The sequence below is a fragment of the Pezoporus flaviventris genome, unplaced genomic scaffold (genome assembly GCF_033815535.1).
Source record: "Pezoporus flaviventris isolate CSIRO_AGI_PZ_B2104156 unplaced genomic scaffold, CSIRO_AGI_Pfla_v1 ptg000015l, whole genome shotgun sequence".
Taxonomy (NCBI): Eukaryota; Metazoa; Chordata; class Aves; order Psittaciformes; family Psittacidae; genus Pezoporus; species Pezoporus flaviventris.
The window spans coordinates 17,356,623-17,374,312 of NW_026892563.1; the positions used below are offsets into that span (position 1 = coordinate 17,356,623).

The 17,690-nt window shown below is 43.1% G+C and overlaps 1 long non-coding RNA gene across 1 annotated transcript in view; it reads right to left on the reverse strand.

The window, feature by feature from the left end:
- Positions 1–11,140, reverse strand: part of LOC133269399 (uncharacterized) — a 50,068-nt gene extending 38,928 nt beyond the window's left edge. Inside the window, exons 1-2 of the long non-coding RNA XR_009743444.1 lie at positions 11,031–11,140; positions 7,267–7,394 (exon numbers count right to left, since the gene is read on the reverse strand). This is a non-coding gene — a long non-coding RNA (uncharacterized LOC133269399). The remainder of the gene's footprint in view (positions 1–7,266; positions 7,395–11,030) is intronic.
- Between the last annotated feature and the right edge of the window lie 6,550 nt (positions 11,141–17,690).

The following is a 17,690-nucleotide window of genomic DNA, read 5'->3' on the forward strand; positions in this document are numbered from 1 at the left end:
TAGCTCTGCAAAGGAGGTGGTTTTAATCTGCTTATCAAAGACTAGTGATAAGGTTTCAGAAAGTGACTGCAAGAGGCTTCTAATTAGTCTTTAATATATGCCACCCACAGAACCAAGAAAATGGACCTGCTCAAGAGAGTCCAGAGGAGGGCCATGAAGATGATCAAGGGACAGGAGCACCTCTCCTGTGAAGACAGGCTGAGATACCCAGGGTTGTTCAGGTTGGAGAAGAGAAGGCTCAGGGCAGAGGTTGTATCAGCCTTCCAGTACCTAAACGGGGCCTAAAAAAAAGCTGGAGAGGGACTTTTTACAAGGGCGTGTAGCAACAGGAGAAGGGGGAATGGCTTTAAGCTGACAAAGGGGATATTTAGATCAGATATTTGGAAAAAATTCTTTACTATGAGGGTGGTGAGACACTGGAACAGGTTCCCCACAGTTAACCCATCCCTGACAGTGTTCAAGGCCAGGTTGGATGGTCTAGTGGAAGGTGTCCTTGCCCATGGCAGGGGGCTTGGAATGAGATGATCTTTAAGGTCTCTTCCAACCGAAACCATTCTATGATTCTATGAAATAGGGGGAAAGTGGATCAAAATTGCAAGAGTAGTCCTCTCTTAATTTAATTTTAAATTGATTGCAAGTGTAAACCATCAGCAATAATACATCAGCAGATGCTGTTTCTTAAAGAAAGGGTTGGTGACATTCAGTGGATCAGATTGATAGGCACTGCTCTGACATCTCCTGGTTATCTTGGCCTTGGAGAATAGTTAGTATTCAGACATGTCATCCCCATTCTCTTGTACTTTCCCAGCAGCAGGCCAATTTAAGCAATGGTCCTTCCAACCAGTTTGTTGACCATTTAGTTTCCTGGATACTTCCACTGCCCTACATGCAGAAAGAGGGCTGAATGCATAGCTGTAGAAGCTTAACTCATGGTATGGGTCCCTCTTTTTCAGGTGTGGTTCTTGGTTCACAAAGGATCCTGATGTACCATTCCTCTGCTGGGAAATGGCTGGACTTGTTACTACTGTTATCCATGGGATGTTATTAGTTACTGTCATACCATGTTGCCTAAGAAACTCAGTCCTTAGGTTAGCATCTCATTGTGCTAGGAACAGCAAACCCTCTGGCTAAACTCTGGTCTAAAGGCGTTATGGACAGTGACTGAAGACAATGAATGGGCGTAGATTAGGGATGCCAAGAAGTAAGGAGGAAATACTGCAGGGCACAGTCAGCAGCAGTCATAGTGTACCACTGTTGTCACAGCCAGGCTGCTGTCACAGAAGACCAGGGAAGGGGAATCTGAAAACACATAATGAGGTAACTTTGCAGGTTTTCCTGGGAAGCTTCCCGAGCAGAGGAGCACTATATATGAGAACAGAAAGAACTCAGATTGAAGTTCTAACACTGACGTTAGATGCTGATAACAAGGCAGGTGAGAGGTGAATTATCACCAAACATGATACCACAAGAATCTCACTGAGGGAGAGAAGCATCTTTCCGTCAGGGCAGTGTGGACAAGGAGCTTATAATAGGGAATAAGAATCAGTGTACTGGTTGAACAGAGAGGGTTGGCAGAGTGAGCACAATATTCCTTAGACTACATTCTCAATAAAAAACTGTTGGGTAGGGTGGTGGGTAGAGTAAGGTCGGGAAAAGGGTGTTGTGGCACTTCATGGGGTGGAAGAGCAGGAACAAAAGACTAACAGATTTTGGTCCCATTTCCCAAGGAAATAATTCCCATATGGTCCTACAGTCCATGTGTTAGTGTCCATATTTCGTCCTGTTTAATAACTTTTGTATCCATTGACTAAGTTCAGCCACATCTGTCAGGTGAACAGGCATCTCAAAATACAAAACTCCTACATAGTTCATGAAAATAGAAGGCAAAAGACAGAGACCTTAGAAGAGTCTTTGTCTTGACCATAGAATCCATATTATGAATGCACTCCGTATTAAACATCATACAGGAGAGAAAGAGGCCATATATATGATCCCAATGACATAAGAGCTTCCATTGGATACTGCATGTTGTCACATACCAAAGTTAGACAAACCTGTCAGAAAACAGGATACGTAACTTCAAATATTCATGGAAGAAGATAGAAATGCCTGTATATTAAAGGTGGCTTACGTTAAAGATGGCTTTGTTCCCATGTGCTCATGTTTTTCTGAACCCATGCTCTTCTTCCACCTAGAAATTCCACCCTTTTTTAGGATATTTCAGGACTTCCTATGTTTGTTTGGATTTCTGGACCTCTGACAGATGCAGGGAGACCTGGGCAACAGATATAAGAGACTTTTTTACACCCTAGATACTTCAAATATATGAGTACACCCCACCATACACTAACAGGTCCTGACTAGTATTACTGTACAAGATTACTTGTACAGCAATAGATACTTGTACAAGATTATTAATGGCAGATAGAGCTCAGTTTTCTGAGCCATATCAGTGATGCCTGAACACGTTTCATAGCTTGTCTTCACACATAATAAAAGTCCCACATGTTTTGGAAATGTTGGCTTTGCCAAGCATGTGCAGAACATCCTGTGTATCCTGTTCTTCCATGCTCTCATTCTGTAACCATAATGTCCACATTACTATGTGCAAAAAACCTCAAAAGAAAACATGGAAGAGCTATATATAGCTAACAAGGACATTTTGGATCATCTTTACATAATTCAGAAATTAAAAATTATGAACAGACTTAAGCAAGAGATGAGTAGAGGCAGAAATGGTGAAGGCAGAGATGAGGGGGCAGGAGGGCTACAGAACTTGTGATGAGAACAATAAGAGCCCAGGGATGCCAAAGGTGAGGTGGAGGAGACATCAGCAAGGCAGGAAGAGGATTAGTTTGGGCAGAAGAATCTGGCCTACTGTTCAGTCTCCGTTTCCTCCAGTGAACATGTTTTATGCAACATGTAAAGCAATAAGGGAAACCCAAAGGAAGGGTATGTCATATAAACCACTTTGAAAGCCTTTTTAGTAAAAGGAGGTTTGAGCTGCAGAGCCTCGCAGAGCCTCTGCACCATTGTGCTGGTATTTCCACCTTGCAGAAGCATTCTCAGCCAGCCCAGCCAAGCAAACAAACAAACAGCTGCCATGTTGTTTGCATTGTAGATGAACTCAGAAGAAAATACAGCTGCAATTATTTGGCACACAGCTGTTGAACTGAATCCTTTATTGCCCAGCTAGTAGTGCCCTGAAATGTGGCTTAAGCTGCAGTAGCTGTATTCAGAACAAGGGGTGCCACAGAAGGGGTTAACCATACACCTGTTTGCATGTTCATAATGTGGGATTTTTCCTGAGCACATTATTAGTCTGTTAGCTCATTTAGAGGCCATAATGAAGTCATTATGATGCCACCAGTATATTTTGCCAGAAAGCTGGCAATCTTTAATCTGCTTCCTCTACAGCATCTCACAAAGGAAGGGAGAAACCAAAACACTGATTTCAACTAACAATGTATTTATTTGCTGTGCTGGGTCCCAGCACATGCTGAGAAGAAAATTCTTTTGTTTATTCCCCCCTCCTTCTGATGGGTTTTACATAACAAGAAAGGCATAGAAGATCCCTTAATACAACACAAAGCCACTCCACCTTTTACATGCTTTTCATTTTCTCTGCACCTTCCTTTGACCTTTCAGCTGATGCAATCAAAGATGAAGTTAAAAGTTTTTTTAAAATAGCCCTGGTTAATGAGTAGCCATGCATATGTACACATTGCCTCTAACTGCGGTGCCGCACTTGTACCTTCTTAGGAAGACAACAATATATACTCAGCAGGGATTTCTAGAAGTGTGTCAGGAAGCAATGGTTGGCATGCCAACAAAGAGGACTTTGTGGGATTCAGGGGAAGATAAGGCATGTGGATAAAAACAAAGACAAAAGGGCTAATCCACCCCAGTCCAGTTTCACACTCACCAGTGCATATGCATTTACAAATGGGGTAAAATTTACTTTTGTCAATCCCTGCTTTTGTTCCCCAGCTAAACAAACCCCACTGATACTTCAGGCTCGCATGGGTAGCATTTAAGGCAGATGACCAAAGAGGCTGAATGAGCTGAGTTTTCCTATTACCAACAGCTGGGATGTGCCTGGGTCATGCTACAGGGGAAGAGTTGAGCCATATCTATCCAGCCCTCCATGCACGAGGGAATGTATGTCTTACAGAGAGGTGAGTAGGTCAGGAAGTTGAGTTTAAGGGCAGATGACTACTATGACCGTTGTCTTTACTAAGTACCTGATTAAAAGTTCACAAAAGCTTCCCACTATTTTCATCACCTAAAAAGCTCACCAGAAGGAAGTAATTTTTCTAGTACTAAATGTCAAAAAACTGCAAAAGAAATCCTTCCATGATGCAGAAAGTTAGTAAATTCAATGGCTTGATCACAGTTAATGGCCAGATGTTCCGCTCACTATCAAGTCCTTCTGAAGCTTCAGTTCAAATGCGTTTCTTCATACAATGGTAATTTTATGAGTTACTAGATCATGCTGCACAAGGGTGACTTCTCACAAGAGCTCCCATCAGCCACATATGATACTGATAACAGCACAGCAAGATTAGCTGGGACACCAGCAGTTCTGAGCCCACCATCCTGCTTCAAGTGGCAAACAACTGCAGCACAACTGATACCTGCCTGCGGCTAAAGCTTGCAAATGGCCATTTTGATGATACTCTTGTGTTAGAGCACTAGCAGCACAGCTGAATGCCAGCAGGGCTACTTGTTTTTGGTAGATGGTGCACAGCTGCCAGCAGCATGCTGACATGCCAGGATGATCTGAGCATCCCCTTGCAGCTGCAAAGGGATTCAGGGCTGCACCACAGCCCTGAATTACCACCCCTGTGCTCTCCTCCAGTGCGTTCATGGTGCACTGGTGAGAGAGTTATTAGTGGGCCCTAAAGTGGGATAAAAATGAAGATGCATGCTCATGCCAAGGGAGCAGAGAGCATTAAGGGGCAAGGAAGGCACTGTGAGCAAGTGTGGATTGAAAGAGGAAGAGGCAATGAGCGTATCATGGGTTGCTTTTCAACAAAACAAATTACATTCTCTGAATTTGTATGTGGCACATACTGCACAGCTGGGGAACTGTGATCAGATAAGAGGAAGAAGAATAGCCTCGGACTTAAAGCATGTGAGCAGAACCAGACAATATGACTCTTGTAAACAGCTTTGACCACCCAGCTCACTGGTGGAGATCTTCGGGAGTGTTACTTGAAGCTGTAGGTTCCGAGATACATGGGCACTCCAGTGCGGAGGAAAGGAGAAAGCCAAGGATGGGGAAATTTTTGTCCTCGGTGATTAGGAACAGTCAGTACAGTGCGTGCATGTTGCTCATGTAGCAAAACTCTTGGCATTTTGCCACTCCTTGTGGTCACAGCTAGCCCTTCGAGGCCCTGACAGCTTGTGTGCTCCCTCCTGCTGTGACCCAAGAGCCTGGGCATACAGGCTGCTTGCAGAGAGCCTGGGGACAATTAGATGGCTCTGGGAGATGGCCTTGAAAGCAAATGAACTGAGACTCAGAGGAACAGAGTTGAATGCCTGGGCCCAAGAAGCTGCACAGGGTATGAGTAAGACATCTGCACTCCCACCCTAGATGTTTTTCATGCTCTGTGTTTTGAACATGACCTCAGAGCCATTGACCAATATTAGAGCTATCAACATTATTCTGGAGTTGCTTCAACATCCACTCTGTGCCTGACAGCAGGGAGTGCTTACACACAGAACATAAGCACTAGATCCATCCGTTGCACACTGAAGTGATGGAGATACACTACACAGCTTCTATGGAGTTGGTGCAGAAGGTAAAACAAAAGATAACTATGATTTCAACCCATAACACAAGAAGGTTTTGTGTTTATCCATGCTATGACCATGAGTGAAAAAGAAGTAGCACCTTCTGGCTCTCAGTGTTGACAACCAGGCAGCTGGAAGCTCTCAGCAAAACTTGGAACCTACCAAGTCACCATTTTTAGGTGGGAAAATAAGAGGTGTAACCAAGGGGAAATTGAATAACAAATGATAACAGTAATAACAGATGTATGGCAGCCATTTAGAGTGGTGAAACCAAGACTTCTACTGAGGAACTTCAGCTTGGACTGGGGAGTGAAGTTGACCCCAGCTGCAGCATGGGAGAGCTGTACAGGATCTTGGTGCACCTATAGTGGTCAGATGGTAGTGGAGAGGTATCTGGGAAAGAGGGTGGTGGCAAGATGGCTTTTTCATCACCACTGCTGAATGCATAGACTTAGGTGCTTGAAGATCAGGAACATCAGCTCCTCTGGGCTAAATGTTTCTTAGGTGTCTCAGCCCACAGTTTTGAAAAGCCACTTGAATATTCTTCACTCCTGCACTTGCTGGCAGCACACTCAAACATTACCACCATTGATTTTAACAAGAGTCAGATAACCAAATACTGAATTGATACTATCAGCAGTCAGTCAAGAAGAGTCGAAGAGTGCAGGGAAATGAAGAGAGAGCTTCTGAGGCCCAGGATAATCCCCTGATGCCTATGTCAGATCTCTATTATTAATACAGATTTATTACATTAATCATTATTTCCTAGCACTATTAAGAAGAAAATTTTCATGAATTTTTTGCTGATCTTGTTAATCATGAAGCAGGTTATCATTAGAAACACTCCTAAATGAACTTACTTTTTATCTATGCTATGTATATATCCTATAGCTTGTAAATATCCAATATGTAAATTACACTTTCATTTTTATCTCTCTCTCTATATATATATATATCCCTTTCATTCAAGATCACCTGAGGCCATGACATAGCCAAATGCCTTAGTTACTGTATCAGCTGGAACTTTTCTGATGCTAGTATCATCTAGGCTTGAAGCCAGGTGTACATATGTGTACACTAGGACATCACAAACATATAGGAAAGAGCTATTTCTATACCAAGACTGTGTATGTTGAAAAGATTAAACTTCAGTCTTCTCATGCTGCAAACTTGGCTAAGAAAACTGCATTTAAAACAGTCAAAAATGCTGCTTGAAGAATTACTGAAATGTCAAGCAGCATATGAAAGGACTCTGTTTTCATGTCGTCTCCATGCTCTAACTCCTTTCACATCCCTCAGGATTATAATTTTTTTTAAATTGCATTAAGAAAAAAAGGCTCAGTCATCTCAAGTGTTCAATTTAAATGCCAAGTTCCTGCCTGGATTCACATTTTCTAACTCAGTTTTAAATCATTGAAACCAGATTGAATAGGGTGCCTTGTTTGGTAAGCATTGCTGTTCACCTACCAACAGAACTTCAGTGTGGTCCTCTTCCGCAGACATTTACCCATTGACTTGATGGGGACTACTCAGGAGAGGAAGGACCTTTCAGGCCTGCTGAGTATCCTTTTGTCTCATCCTGCTATTAAATCTCTCTAAAAAAGAAACATTAGCATTCTGGAAACTGATACTGTAGAAAATTCTGTGGTCCTTTGAACCCTGGAAGTGTCAATTCATGTTTTGCTTACAGAAGCAAAGCAAATGGCTTTTTCCCCTCAAATAACATAGCAATTGCTTTCTCTTTCTTGTCCACGGGACATTAAACAGTTGGGCTTGTTTGTCACACAAAATCAAATTAAAGAGAGCATGACAAGTTAGTGTGTGTCTTCTCTGAAAAATGAGAAAGAACTGATGCTCACGTTCCTGCCAGCACCACCCGCTTGTCTAACCTGGAAGGGCCAAATGCCATTTCCCGAGGTAAGAGCAGTTCACAGGTGCTCTCCAGGTGTGGAGCTGTGATTTACCTCACTGCTAATGGGGGCTAACTGTGGCCATGCATTTCAAGGGCGGAAAAGTCTTCCACCAGCATTCTTGTTTCTCCCTGTTCATATGTCTCTGTATGTCCTCCCACACCACACTCCCTGTAAGCTGGATCCACTTATAGTTTCCTGTTTGGAACTGGAAAGTAAATATTCCCCTTGGTCTACTCCCAGCATAACCACTACCAGCTCCAAAAGCCCTAGTTAACTTCTGCTCTGTCCAAGCAGGATGTTCTTCCAAACATGCAGCTGCTGATCCAGGGGGCACAGCCATATCCTGCTGAAGAGGGAAAAGAAAAACAAACACCAGAGCTTCAGCTGCATCGCCACAGGTAGTCATGGTTGTGATGCCATTGCAAGCCCTCTGGATTTGAGTAACTTCACAGCAAACTCGTAGCACCTTGAAGAGCCATGGCTGGCTTCACACTGAAAGTCTAGCAGCATCCTATGTCTATGCCCTGGTTACAATTTGCTCCATGAGGAATTTTCCAGCACTCTGAGCTTTTTCCCTATCCTTCTTCTAGGAAGACTTCTATGATGGCAACATCCTGCCCCAGATGTAGGAAAAGAGAAAGGATGTAGGGAAACACTGGTGGTGAAGAACAGAGCAGATATTAATATCCTCAGTGATGTCTGCATTTCATTTTCCCTTTTGATGTACAGCTTGGCACTTCAGCTGTAGTTGCTGTTCCCCTGATTGCACCTGGTTTGGGAGTTAAAGAAGAACATACTTTCTGTTGCTATTGCCCCGTAGGTCAGACTAGCTTGCTCTAAAGTTTCTACTTGTTATGTATGTACATGTGAGTTTAATAAAGTTTGTTGTCTGTTTAAGCTCTGTTGTTGTCTACTCAATTGTAGGGAAGTGGGAAGCTGTCTCTATGCCAGAAGTTTTCTTATTGAAGTCTAACAAAACAGTGAGCAATCTAGACAAACCAATAACATGGCACCCTGTGTCCCCAAACCAGCATGCACTAAGAGCTTCATTAAAATCAATCTTGAATTCAGCAAGTAAATCAACACTCACCAAAGACAATACATTAGATTAATCAGGCACAAAATACCCCATACAGATCAGCAGGCCAAAAGTTTTTCAAAAGTAAGCACAACAGAAACCTTCAGTTCTTGGTCAATATCAAAGTACCATGATGTTTCACCACAAAGCAGCACATATAATTAGCAATCAATTACTCATTAGAATTGCCCCACAAAGCAAGATATGAGCACATGCAAGGTCTCTAATTCCCTTTGGCTCACTGGGTTCTGGCCTTGTTTTATTCTAAAAGCACCTCTAGAGTGTGCAAAAAGGCAAAAGGGCTTGTTCAGGTCCCAGGCCCGCTTGCTTGACTGGCAGACTGCGGTGGGTACAGCAGACCATGACCAGGAGAGCTGGCTTCCTCATGAACCTGGGGGATGAGCCCTCTCACTGTTGGCAAACCCGCCTTTTCTGCACAAACCCCAGACTTTCCAGGTGCAACTCCAGACGCCATGTCAGAAAGAGAGAGGATGGCGCGGCAAGGTCCTCCCAAGCTACCGGTTCCTATGTCACTGGAAACAGCCCAACTTCTTGTCTGCGGTTACCAGATCTCCCCAGGCCTTAATGCCAACTGCACCGCCATGCAGGAGCATAGCCGTGTTGCCCAGGAAATCCTGCCCAACAAGGAAGCAATACCCCTTGTGATTATTGTATCAGCAAGGCTTGCAAATCTTGGAAGGGCAAATGATGGCAATGCTGTGGCTTGAGAGCCCCCTCCTCTCTCATTATTTCCAATACACCCCTATTTGTGCCTGCCTGTTGGGCCATGACCTTCGATCAGTGTCTCTCATGGTCAGCCTAACACTTGATTTTCCAACACCAGATGGGGCATCCATATTTCTAATGTAAGATTTCCAAGACAGCCACACATTACGTACCCCACTCCTACTGTGCTGGGGGCTTTCTATCAACGAAAGCCTCCCCTAAGTGTGGAGATACCAGACAGAGACTGCAGCTTCCCAGAATCCCTGCACTCAGGAATTAACTGAGGTAAACACACAGGGCCTCTAAAACAGACACAGATAAAATAGACTGATCACTAAAAAAGTTTCAAAATAGGTAAAAAAGAAGAAGATTTTCTGGGACCCCTGAAAGGTGAACCTCTTATCCCCATGATGCTCAGCAACAGGGACTCTGTGGGAAAAGACTGCTCCCACTGTGCAGTGTGCTGCCCACAGCTTCGGTTTGCCACGCAGCTGCACTGAGACGGAGATTTAGAAATTTCCTTGCAAAGTCCATGTGGCCCTAAGGAGGTAAACCAGGAGTAGCCAGGAGATAATGTTTGAGAAAGGGTGAGTTTTATCTCCAAGGTGATTTGGATCGTTGAGCAGAGTTCTTGGTAAACTGTACTGTAAGATCTCATTTCTGAGAAATCACAACAAACAAGGTGTCAATAACTGGGAATTAAGACCGTGGGCAAAGTCCTTAGCAAAACCTGCTGTCTTGTGAAGTGTTGCTGGTCCTTAGCGTGGCACATCAGGTAAGCAATGGCAGCAGGGGTCTCCTCCTTCTGAGGGCAGAGCCTGTATGTTTGGAGTCGGTGCGGGCACCTCTGCTGAGTGCTGGGCTGGGCAGGTGAGCCTCACAGTGCCAGAAAGCTTGCTCAGACCCAGTTCTGGTAATATGGGTTGAAGCACAGTTGCCCAGGGAGCACTCAGGACAGGGAGCTCAGCCAGCTGACTCATGGTCATTTTTTATGCCACTGGCTTTCAGATAGACACCCAAAGAAAAAATAAAAAACAATCTTGGCACCAATTTGCTAGGAGAACATCCTAGAAGTATTTATTATTAAAAGGTGTGATTGAGCAGTGACATTCAGTGTTTCCATTTTTCAACCGTTTCTGGGCTTTTTCTTCTTTTTTTCCTTGTGGTCTTTGTAAAAACACCAGAATAATAGCAATCTATTAAGAACTGGCATTCACTCAAAATAGTTTCTCTTAATGTGAATGCTCTTACTGACATTGTAAAATTTATTTACAGTTTCTCTTTTTTCTTCTGTTCATTGTTTGGATGTACCATAGGACTCCAATAAAAAAAACCTGTTATTTATGCTAAACAGATGTACTGTGAAAAGCCAGATGCAACATGGATGATAACCAGCAGCTGGGCAAGCCCTAACAGATAAGCTGCCTTTAACTGCAGGTTTCCTTCATGCCCACAGTTGTTATAGCAGTTTTCTCTGCTGCTCACTTCAATTGCAAGTGCACAGAGATGCTTACAATGGAGGTCTAAGTCCCCATTACTTCCACAGGCTAAAGAATAAAGAGTGGGGATCACTTCCAAAGTGCTTTCTCAGTCTCCCCATGCCTCCTGATGCCTTTCCCAATTGAAAAAAAAAGAAAAGAGAGAAACGAAAAACCAAACAAGGTGAGTTTAAAACAAAACATGGAAAAACCAACCCACCAAGACAAAAAAGTGTGCAGGAAGTTGAAGTGCTGCCTGGATTTGCCTCAGGCAGATTTACCTCCAGAAATGGTCCCTCAAGGCCAGGTAGTTTGCCCTTGACAAAATTGAGAAATAGCAAGGCAAACACCAATAGGGCGTGCTCATGGCAAGGTGCACTCCAACTTCATCCTGTCATACCTCAGGTGTTTTAAGTGTTTAAGATCAAGAAAGTGACAAACACATAAAACCAGGTAGTGCCCAGGACAGCCAAATGCCTATCGCCTGTGTAGTCAGTGAAGCAGGATGCGCAAGGCACTCTACAGGTGGGATGTGCTGGGTTCATGATTTCTTCTCCCCTTTGACGACCTACAGAGCCAGAGCCTAGAGTGGGTGGTCTGAATCACACATCTCGCCTCCAGCCAAAGACATCTAAGTAAGCAAGCAGGACACAGCTGGATACTCCTGCTTTCTCCTGAATATGAGCCATTCCTGTGGCTCTCCTGCACAATTCATTGCATTGACATTGTTCAGTTCTCATCCTATAAAGCATTCATTTAACTCAGAGGGGAAGAAGAAGTCAATTAAAAGAAAAAAAAAAAAAAGTCCAACAATAAATTTTTACCATATTGTCCCAAACAGAAAGCTGGACCAGGTGCAGACCCACGATTAGGATCAAGTGATGGGAAGACATCCAAAGCATTCAGCTGAGCTGATTGCAGAGGTCTGGCTTTGAAGACTGTATACAATGAAGCAAGTCATTAATAGTTGGACTTTCACCTTCCTGGCAATAGATGAGTCATGCATTTGAGAAGGTCAGTGCCTTGGATTTTAAGAATGGAAGAGAAAATCAGGATCATTTACCCTGCAGAACACAGGCTGTACAATTTTCTTTCAGCATTAAGACTGCAGGAGACTAATACCTCCATCTACCTAGCGCCTTAGTTCCTTCTGCATGATTGGGCCAGGAGGGAACCACTGACCCAATTTATAGCTAAGCATGCCAACCTCAGTAACAACAGCGTTTTGTTAAGACCTGGGTATTTGTTACTCTTATGTTTCTCACTTTCTTCATCTGCAGCCAAGCTCTCCAGTTCATAAATGATATTCCATTAGAGCAATCTGATCCCTTGTTTACATGATAGCCCATGTCTCCACAGCCCCAGAACAGCAAACTGATTAACCTTTGGAGAAATGTTCCCAAAAGCACAAGTAGTCTCACTCTTCTTCAGTATGTCAGTTGGTGTCACACTCAGAACATCAACAAGGAAAGAGTTCCTCACAGTATGAGGTGGTTTGAGCCTACCAGGGGAGCAGCCACAGGGGCATTTTGGCTCTTCTCAAAGCAAAGGGAAGCAATAGTTTCACTGCCTGATAAGGCAAGGCAAGAGAACCACCTGGCTCCAAAGCTGGGCTTTCTGAAGAGCTTCACCCTGTCAGATGGGAAAAACAATGTGTGTGTGGTAGCAGGTTTTTGAGGGAGATACTTGTAAAAATAAATCATTTTGATGTGTGCTGATATGCCTGACATGTAAGATGCACAAAAGGGAATACTGAAGTAGCGTGAATAGAGCCTAAAACTGAGAGCTATGGAATGTTTCTGTATCCTACCTGCCAGCAAGTACGAGCCTGCCCTCAGAACAGAGCTGGTTTTGGATACATGTTAGCACGCTGCTTAGACAGAAATGGTCGATAGATCTTCCTGAGGCAAATTAAGGGGAAAAAAAAAAAGATAGGACCAAACAGTTCTAGGTCCTTCCTCCCCCCAGGAAAGCAAGGAGCATCCAGAGAAGCTTCCAAACAACACATTTAATTTTCACATACCTCTTCCACCCACTCAGTGTGGGTACACTGGAATGAATTCTCTATCTTCTAATATTTCATTTGCAAGAAAGGTTCCTGTAAATGAAAGACAGTGTCCAGGTGACAGATTTCCAGACAGCTTCATATCTTCTCCTTCAAAAAACTTCAGAAAGAGAAAATGCAGACTAGCCTCCCAAGCTGTATCTTCTTTCATGAGATATTCCTATGGCTCTTTTTCTCAATACTAGGTTTGGAAGACATCTATACCCCCTTGAGAGAGAAATTAAAACCATAGGCATTCCCAGAATAACCACATTTATACAAGCTTCCCTTCCCTAGAGGAGAAAGAGAGGGACTCAAAACCTCGAAGACTGTTTTAGAACTTTTATGGCACTTAGCCAGAAATTTCAAGAAGACTTCATGTGGCCATAAATCAGCTGAATTGGTCAATGTGCAGAGACAACTGACCAAAACACTCACCCAATGCTAGATGATTCACATTTCTGAGAAAGCCATGAAACAAAAGATTTTGCCTTAAAAAGCAGTGGGTTCCTCAACTTTTCTCAGAGTCATAACACACTGCATGAACTTTCATGATTACAAGGACCAACTTAACTGAATTAATGAACAAGTATATCCAGACATTTCTTTCAGTGCTGGCAAAACGACAAGTACACACCAGGTGACCAAAACCTCAACATTCTACATGCCTAGCCATAAAATTCTTGCACAAATATTCTCACAAACACTTCTGTCCTGCTGAATGACAACAACTAGAATCTTTTTTTGTTATATCCCCTATTCACATATATTTTTATGTCAGGAAATTCTATGTCTCCTTTCAAGCCGAGTGCCTTTTCTCATAGCTACAGAGGCCATTATTCTGGAGGAAGAACTATCAAGTCTGCCTGTCTCTCTCTTATTTTTTAAATGCAATTGTCCTTTAGAGTGAACAAAGGCCTTCTGAAAAATCAGTACTCTTGAAGATACATTCACTCAAGATGAATACACAGTGAGGTTATTTTGGAACAGGGAAAGTATCTTATCCCATATAGTTCTAGGAATAAATATAGATACCAGCAGCAAGTACTAGGGACTTTCAAACACTGTGGAGACTCCTTTGGGCTTCCTGGGTTCTGTTTATCCTACAAGACAACCAGCTGAAGTATTCTGACTGAAGTCTTTGCTGCTTATACATATGCTGCGAATTGGGAAAAGGGACTTCTCAAGCCATTTTCCAAATGGTGGCCTTAGCTGGTAGAAAAGAGGCAAGGAGAGTCCTTTGTGTTATCCTTGCCTTTTCTGTCCAGTGCTAGAGTTCCTAGTGCTTTATGTGAAACTTTCTGAGGAAGATTTCATTATGCTCCCATCTCCATTGAGAATAATGGCAGATTCATTTCCAAACAATGTTCAGAAATAGATCACTTGTAGCCCAAAGACTACAATAGCTTTTACTTCAGTTAACTAGCTAGTAAAGGTCTTCATAAATGTCCTGTGCAGATCTCCCTTAAGGAAGTGATGGCATCACCTAAGCAGTAAAATACACCATCCTCAAGCACCCACAACAGGATTTATCATGGCCACAGTGACTGCTAAGGTCTGGAGAGCTCACAGGTAAGTGGAAACCCACAATGTATAGGTATACTCCCCTTGTCCCCACAGCTCAACATCACCCCTCGGTGGTGTAACTCCCAAAGTCCTGTGACTGGAGATGTTCGCAGAGTTTGCAAGGCACCCTCTGTTCTGCAGCTGCATTGCAGAGTAAATTGTGTGAAACAGGATGCCCATTAAACACAGCACAGTTCAGGCCCACGCTATATGACACATGACCATGTTGGAGAATTACATTGTTTTGAGATGCTCCTTCTTGTAGATCCACACTTGGATCATCCTGGCCCATGGCAACTGAAACGTCTGCAAAGATGCTAGAATTGGGATTTCTGAGTTCTATCCTACAAGACAACCAGCTGAAGACTTCAGCCTGTGAAAACTCCATCTTCCATTGGGTCATCAAAGCTCATGTGAGGCAACATTCCAAACACAGCACTTAATTTTTGGCTTTTTGGCCATATCGTTACAAATCACCTTGGCTTACAGGCAGATAAACTGACTAATTCTTAGACGGACTGATAGAAGACTGACAACCTAAGGGCTTCATGTAATGCCAATGCAGGACTTTGTGAGATAACCTGGATGCCTTTACTTGTTTTAAAGATCCTGTTCAGCCTCTGGTTACTATGCTCAGGGAGACAGCAATGCAGATGTATAGGTGTAGCAGCAAGGACTTTTAAAAAGCCACACAGCAAAAGCTGGAGCTTCACAGATCAGCTTCAGCAGAACTATATTGATTTATAAGAGATGGCCCACATGTATTTGATGCAATCTACTGTCCAGGAAATAGAACACGTGAGGTGGTTGCTCAAGACAGCGGAGAACTGGGACTCGGTGACCCAACAAGGACTTCCAGTTTAATATTCAAAAATCCCTTGAAGCTTCACACAGGACATGGGGCAGAATGCTTAAACCTTGGAAAGAAGGTTCGTGCCCAGGTGGTTGCTGTAACAGGCAGTTTGGAGCACTTTCATTTTTAAAAGTTGCCCTCCAACGTGAAGCTGAGTAGTTTGTAAGGATCAATAAGTCAGAGCAAGCATCCGCCTCTGCATGAACAGTGAGGTTAACTCTGCATTACAAGGTTTCACCAGTGCTTTTTAACTACTGGGTGCTTTTCTAAATTGAAGACCAGGCGCACTGGTCAGCAAAATGAAAAGACAGAGCCCCAGGCAGCGTTCAGTTCACAAGTACCTGCCAATTTGTTTTGCAATTGCACTGTTATTTAAAAATGACAGTGTTGAATTAAAGAAGGTTTCAGCTGGGTATGGAACTTTGCAGCTCCAAGGCAGATCTGCCAGGGTGCTCTATCTGCCAGCCCATAAAACCTTTTGAGATAGAGCGTGCCAAACTAAATTAACTGGATTTGAGGTCAAGCAGCATTCACAGCTGAATGCTCTGTAGACACCCTGAGAAGGAGCAACAGCAATGCCCCCTTTACCTGTAAAGCATATTGGAAATAAACAAACAAGAAAAGGAAAAATCCACTCACTGTTCTCATGCTCTTTTTTATGAGGTTGAGCAATATTTATTTGAAAGCTGTAAAACCACGAGTACTTGGCATTTGCCCTCTTTGATAGCAGCATAGTTTAATGTAGGGCAGGGGCATCATTTAGCTGCTTTTAGCAAAGTTAAAATTAGCCATTTGAATCATTACATTTTTCTCTAAAACCCGCCTGCACAAGGATGTGCTGAGCCACCATTTTATGCATAAATATAATGTAATATATATACACACCTCCTCGTATTTTCTTCTTTGGCTCATCACTATTGAGGAGAGTCAACTGAAGCCAATAGACCATTTGCAAAAATGACTGAAAGGTTGTCAGCATACAAGAAGATCACAGGCGCAGCCCTTAGCTTCCTTCTGCCTTAGCTTGCAAAACATCCACTTGCCATCCAGCTCACACACAGGTACTGAAGCCTGATTAACATCTTTTAAATAGATTGAGATCATCATATAAACAGAGCTTATAAAATGCAGGGAATTACTATTATTTTACCAGGCCAAATCCTGACATCATTGCTGTTTTCCACTGGGAGAAAACCAAAAAAAAATCTTGGCTTCAACAGCATTTTTGCCTCACTAAAAGGTGAACAAAAACAGACTGAGAGGACTTCAGGATCTGTCCAGAGATAATTTATTCTTAGGACAGACAACTCATACTGATGAATTTCATCACAAAATAGCTTGGCTTCAGATTGATCTGTCAGTCGGCCATCCATAGTACGTTGGCCAGTCTTCACAACCATAAAAGGTGAGGTGATCTGTTCCTTTGCACAAAGGAAGGACTGTGTTAAAGCACTGGGCCAAGGGACAGATGATCACTTGGCTTGCACCTGCTTGGTGCTACTTCTTTTAGAAATTGTTCTGGGCCGTGGACAATCTCAGGTGTCACAAGCTCTTCACACCTGGGTCTTTACTGACTTTTCTCAGCTTCCAGAAGGGCAAAGGGCATGACCAAAGTGCATTTGTATTTCAGCTAGCACCACCTCTACAGGTGGCTCTACTCTCAAAAAAGTAATCTCATCTAAGAAATTACTTTTGCCAAGGAACATGATTTCATCCATGTAGGTTGCTTTGCTATGGTTTTAATGGAAATATTTCCATTTCAAGACAAATACTCCATACCCTGATGGTCATGATACTGCATTTGGCATGTGGAATCCTAAATTCAAGTCACCCAGATTCAAACACAGTAAAGGTTTGAATGAAAAACATTAAGTCTGCTTTGGGCAAGGCAGGAACTTGAAACCAAATTTCCTCTGTGCCAGTAACTCAACCATCAGGCTTTGGATCACACAAGTCTTCTCCATGGGCCAAACAACCCTGAAAGGAACTGTGGGAGTAATCTTCCTGTCCAGCCCTAAAACGCTGCAATGGGAAGCAAACTGACCTCTGATTTCATGATACCTGAATACAACCTTGGTTCTTTAAGAGCAGTCTCAGTGAAAGCTTGGGTCAGTTGAATGCTTTCTCCTCCCTCATCCTGGCGCATGGGGAGTATTAAGGGATATTTGTATCTTACAACATGTTCACTGCGTGACTTCCATTAGATTAACTTGGATTAGGAAGAACTAGATGG